Source organism: Pseudophryne corroboree, chromosome 4 (assembly GCF_028390025.1).
Source record: "Pseudophryne corroboree isolate aPseCor3 chromosome 4, aPseCor3.hap2, whole genome shotgun sequence".
NCBI lineage: Eukaryota > Metazoa > Chordata > Amphibia > Anura > Myobatrachidae > Pseudophryne > Pseudophryne corroboree.
Genome location: NC_086447.1, coordinates 67,243,631 through 67,250,266, shown reverse-complemented (window position 1 = coordinate 67,250,266; position 6,636 = coordinate 67,243,631).

The window sequence follows — 6,636 nt, the reverse complement described above, 5'->3', positions numbered from 1 at the left end:
GACTGAGTTCAAAAAATGGCTGTCCACTTTACCTCCATCCAAAGCTTAGTAAATAGACCCCAGAGCCACAAAGACAGGCGTCACCAGTGACAGACTGGGGCATAAAAAAAGCCTTGGCATCCCTCCGGTTCGCCCACTGGGTATATAGGGTGTGGCCACACATCATAGGGCTTGTTGCGAGCCACAGGGGCGTGGCCTCATGGAACACCCCATCTAAGCATACAGCATGCCTACACTGTTGGTGACTTCTAATATCTTTATATTTCACTGTAAGTAGTACATTATAGGGCAGTACGAAGGTGTAACGATTAGCATCACTGCCTCAGAGGTAAGGTGCTGCTGTGTTACATTCTTCTGCAGCACCCGGCTCCCTGTCATAGAAGAGGAGCCGACAATGCAGGCAGCCCAGCATCTTCCGAGAGCCCACCCCCACCCTCCCCCCACTCCGATTTAGGTCATGCTCCCTTTTTGGCTGCGACCGCACCTAAGGGATACAGAGTGTGCAACGGGTGTCACCAAACGCGGCGACGCCTCTGCCTTCGGGTACTCCAGTTTCCTCCCACAATCCAAAAATAAACTTGCAGGTTAATTAGTTCCCAACAAAAAAAAAAAAATACCATAGTGTGTGTGTATATACATGGGCAGACTAGATGGGCAAGGTGGGAGGTGATAACGCACCAGCCAGACCATTTTTTGAACCTGTAATGATTGGTTGGTGCGTTATCACTTTCCACTTATCACTTCTCCAGGCTTAATACATCCGCCCCACTGTTATGTCATTATACATACCCTCTAACTGTACCTTTTTAATCGGTACAGTACCTTTTTTTCATGGTCTGTACCGATTTTTGGCTCTCCAAACTTCCATTGAAAGTATAGGAAAAGGGGCGTGGCCACGCCACCTTTACCCGCAACCACGTCCCCTTTTCGGATTTGTACCGATTTTTCAGTGTAAAATGTTGGAGGGTATGCATTATATTACCATTCAGCTTAAGGCTTCTTCTAATATTTGCTTCTTACTCTGAATTTCCGGGTGCTGGATCATAAACGAGATGGCCCATCGGACAGTGGATGATGTTGTTTCCGTTCCAGCCATAAACAGACTCGTCACAACACTCAGGAGATTCAATTCGTGAAAATATGTCCTGGGATCAGATTTTTCCTAAACCAACATACGGTATAGAGGGAAATGATAAGATAAAGCTTCTTTGTGATACATGTAAAAAAAAAATAGAACTCTATTTGCCAAAGTGAAAAACAGTTTCATTAACAAATATAAAATCTTTCAGGAACTTATTATAAACATTTGAAATCCATTTTTATGACACCGGGGAAATATTTCCTGCACACACCCAACTTCCTGTCTTTATGCATAATAAGTGAAGCTGTGTGATACTAATGGCCATTGCTACGGTATAATGAATGCAGGGGACACTGTTGCTATTGAGCCCCGGACCCAGGTATTACACGGTGGTGCATGTAGGGGGGGTTCTGAGTACCCAGAAATACCCCACAGTTTCTATTTCCGAGGCTGAGACAGTTGTGACTTAATTTCAGTACAAACTGCGACTGCTATCACGATCAGGGCTGCTGCTACAAAGAGCCCTTTATCTGCAGAGCACTCTGCATACAAAAACACGTAGAGTGCCGCCAGCCTATATATGGACCTTCATCAAAGGTCCTCTCCACGAAGGGAACTAGACGCTTAGCGTCTAGTTTTCCTTCGTGGAGAGGACCTTTGCTGTGCGGTGCGCGATGACATCATCGCGCACCGCACATCCAACTACAGTACAGGGGGTGTAACTGACCATGCCCCCTGTATTAAGCCACGCCCCTAATGTCGCCGCCTATAGGGTAGTGCATGCGCAGCCGAGCGGTACAAAAAAGTTTTGTGCAGTGTCTGCGCAGCCCAGGACTTACTCAGCCGCTGCGATCACATCAGCCTGTCTGGGACCGGAATTGACGTCAGGCACCCGCCCTGCAAATGCTTGGACACGCCCGCATTTTAGGGGTGTGCGGGGGGGGGCGGGCCGTGGTGGCTGCGTGATGTGACACGCAGCCGCTACGACCCAGGGCAGCGGCGAGTAACTCCCGGCCAGACGCAGGAGCTGCGCTGGCCGGGATTTACTCTTCAAGTACAAAAGCAGCGGCGATGCTTTTGTACTTGTGCGGGGGGGGGGGGGGGGAGGAGTGGGCACCTGACATGCGGGGTGGACTAGCCCTGTGCTGGGCGTCCCCCCCCATGTCTGTGTGACTAATCATAGATGTGGTAAATTTAGCACATCTACGATCAGGTCTGAATTAGGCCCTGAGGGCATATTCGTTATCCTTAATTTGTTATGTAAATAACGTCTGTTGGTGTACAGCCCTCCGAGCAAACAGAGGATGGGGGGGGGGGCTGCAGCACGATTGATGCAGCCGAACAGACCAGGCAATAAGGTGCTGGCAGGGAGGGGAGGGCCACAACTGCAGCGCTACTTCTGCAGCCAGCCAGATCCGTCAATAAGGTGCCGGAGAGGAAGGAGGGGGGGCAACGGGGACAGGTAAAAAGTTTAATGCACAGTGGTGGTCATTCTGAGTTGTTCGCTCGTTGCCGATTTTCGCTATGCTGCGATTTGTTGCAAACACAGAGCGCATGCACTAAGTTATTTTACACACAACTTAGTATATTTGCTGGTGTTTGTGCAGCGCTTTTCAGTCGCACTGCTGATCGGTGAATGATTGACAGGAAAAGGGCGTTTCTGGGTGGTAACTGAGCGTTTTCCGGGAGTGTGCTAAAAAACGCAGGTGTGTCAGGGAAAAACGTGGGAGTGTCTGGTGAAACGGGGGAGTGGCTGGCCGAACGCAGGGCGTGTTTGTGACGTCAAACCAGGAACTAAACGGACCGAGCTGATCGCAATCTAGGAGTAAACTGCAAGAAAATATTTAGTAGCAATTCTGCTAATTTTCGTTCGCTATTCTGCTAAGCTAAGATACACTCCCAGAGGGCGGCGGCCTAGCGTGCACAATGCTGCTAAACAAAATATACAAATTCCTAGCGCTTGTAAATTCAATCGTTCTACTCGTTTTACAAGATATGATTATAGCTGCTCCCAAAGTAGGTACTGCTGGAATACCAAACAAGAATTAGCATAAAAAAAAAAAAGGGGGATATAATAATATCAGGAAGCGCTATAATCAAATAACATTTAATTTATTTAAAAATCGATAACATACAATTCATATATCAAAAATGTAGACATATAACTATTATAATAAATATCTCAACTGTGTCTCTCTGATTATATTCGTCCGTTCAATGGTAGTACAAAACCATTAATATTGATTTGGGAGTCTTGGTATAATTAGCTCTTATTGCACTTATCTCCTTATAATGTGTCAGTCTGGTGGCAACACGAGGATATAGTGGCAGGCAAGCCAACATGCAGTGTTTCCTCCGTGTATTATGAGCCTAATTAAAGGAAACAGATGGAGGGAGGACGCCGATCTGATGGGATCCCGGCGCTATGCTGCACCCCCGTCTGTCCTTAGCTGACAGTTTCCAGTAGCAGATTATGCAGATTCAAGGAGGTTACCTCTTACCGGACTTGAACGTGACATGTATGTCGTGGATAGTTTTACAGCAAACTCTCGTGTCAGTCACTGCTGGATGCTGTCCGTGGAGGTATCATGCAGTAGTCTTAAAAAGTCGGACTTGAGCGTATCACATATATCATCCAGGTGTTTAGCCGTAGACTCCCGGTTTGAATGTACAGCCGTAGACACAGTTGATGAATGGGTCTGTGTACAGGGTCCTTACGCGTTTCTTCGCCCCCTTCTCACGGCGGTTTCGTCAGAGGATATGCTCTCAGCCTTTCTGGCTTACTATTTAAACCCATATGCACCAATCATAAATCTTTAATTAGTGCAAACACCTGCGGTTTTAACCGCCTTTAAACAAAGTCATATGTCTACCTATATAACACATAACAATTTAAAACCACAAAGAGAACATTATCAAATACTCCTTGTATATATTTTAAACAAACGAGCAGAACGATGAATTATAAATAATACATCTAATAACACAGTATATTATAATAATACAATTTATATACATGCTTTAGATAATTAATTAGCAATGAAAGCACACAAAATCATCGTTTGGATTCATAGCATAATGGTTAGAGAATCCAATCACCACACCTCAAGACCCAGGATCGAATCCCAGCATGGTATTCCGCATGGAAAATATATGTATCTTCCTCATAAGACAATAGAACTAAACACAAATAGAAGCCATATTTTACTCCTTCCCACAATTATATCTAAAATTGGTTGGCTGTAAGTACTTAAAATAATTATTAAAAACATCTTATGTATTTCATTATTATTTATGTATTTCTACTATCCTATTGAAAGAAAACCAATTATCCATAAGGTATAGCAGCTGTTATATATAAAGTTACAAAGTTCGAATCACTCTTAATAGATAAATATATATATATTTTTATTATTTTTATTTTTATATAGTACCAATAAAATAATATTATTCATAATAAACAGTACTCATATTCTAAATAATGAAAGTCAAATGATTAGAACCTTCTTATCTGATATTATTTAGTTCTATATTTCATTTAGCCCATCGGGGACCAATGTGTCCAAGGTGAAGATCCAAAATGCCTCTCTGGTACAGAGTCGGCCGAATCTATCTCCTCCTCTCGGGGTCGGAGCAATCGATTCAATTCCTTGTACTTTAATAGCGCTGACATTCCCTTCATGGACTTGTAAAACATGCCTAGATACACTATGACTAATATTCCGATTAATAATATTTCTTCTGTGTTCTAAAAAACGTGTATTTAGGCTGCGTGTGGTCCTGCCTACGTATTGCATTGAGGAGATAGATTCGGCCGACTCTGTACCAGAGAGGCATTTTGGATCTTCACCTTGGACACATTGGTCCCCGATGGGCTAAATGAAAATATAGAACTAAATAATATCAGATAAGAAGGTTCTAATCATTTGACTTTCATTATTTAGAATATGAGTACTGTTTATTATGAATAATATTATTTTATTGGTACTATATAAAAATAAAAATAATAAAAATATATATATTTATCTATTAAGAGTGATTCGAACTTTGTAACTTTATATATAACAGCTGCTATACCTTATGGATAATTGGTTTTCTTTCAATAGGATAGTAGAAATACATAAATAATAATGAAATACATAAGATGTTTTTAATAATTATTTTAAGTACTTACAGCCAACCAATTTTAGATATAATTGTGGGAAGGAGTAAAATATGGCTTCTATTTGTGTTTAGTTCTATTGTCTTATGAGGAAGATACATATATTTTCCATGCGGAATACCATGCTGGGATTCGATCCTGGGTCTTGAGGTGTGGTGATTGGATTCTCTAACCATTATGCTATGAATCCAAACGATGATTTTGTGTGCTTTCATTGCTAATTAATTATCTAAAGCATGTATATAAATTGTATTATTATAATATACTGTGTTATTAGATGTATTATTTATAATTCATCGTTCTGCTCGTTTGTTTAAAATATATACAAGGAGTATTTGATAATGTTCTCTTTGTGGTTTTAAATTGTTATGTGTTATATAGGTAGACATATGACTTTGTTTAAAGGCGGTTAAAACCGCAGGTGTTTGCACTAATTAAAAATTTATGATTGGTGCATATGGGTTTAAATAGTAAGCCAGAAAGGCTGAGAGCATATCCTCTGACGAAACCGCCGTGAGAAGGGGGCGGAGAAACGCGTAAGGACCCTGTACACAGACCCATTCATCAACTGTGTCTACGGCTGTACATTCAAATTGGGAGTCTACGGCTAAACACCTGGATGATATATGTGATACGCTCAAGTCCGACTTTTTAAGACTACTGCATGATACCTCCACGGACAGCATCCAGCAGTGACTGACACGAGAGTTTGCTGTAAAACTATCCACGGCATACATGTCACGTTCAAGTCCGGTAAGAGGTAACCTCCTTGAATCTGCATAATCTGCTACTGGAAACTGTCAGCTAAGGACAGACGGGGGTGCAGCATAGCGCCGGGATCCCATCAGATCGGCGTCCTCCCTCCATCTGTTTCCTTTAATTAGGCTCATAATACACGGAGGAAACACTGCATGTTGGCTTGCCTGCCACTATATCCTCGTGTTGCCACCAGACTGACACATTATAAGGAGATAAGTGCAATAAGAGCTAATTATACCAAGACTCCCAAATCAATATTAATGGTTTTGTACTACCATTGAACGGACGAATATAATCAGAGAGACACAGTTGAGATATTTATTATAATAGTTATATGTCTACATTTTTGATATATGAATTGTATGTTATCGATTTTTAAATAAATTAAACAATGCTGCTAAAAGCAGCTAGCGAGCGAACAACTCGGAATGAGGGCCAGTGTGAGGAAGTCCTTTTGAACACCTCATCTGCATTGGGGAGAATATCACTTTTCTGAAAAACAGCTTTGCAAAAATAGGAGTTTTTCAGAAGTGATACTTTTATCAGAGAGGCGTGATGAATAGTGGAAAAAAATTGGAAATGAAACGGTGAGAATTGCCTCTGCTATTCTCATTTCACCATTTTTTCATGATGA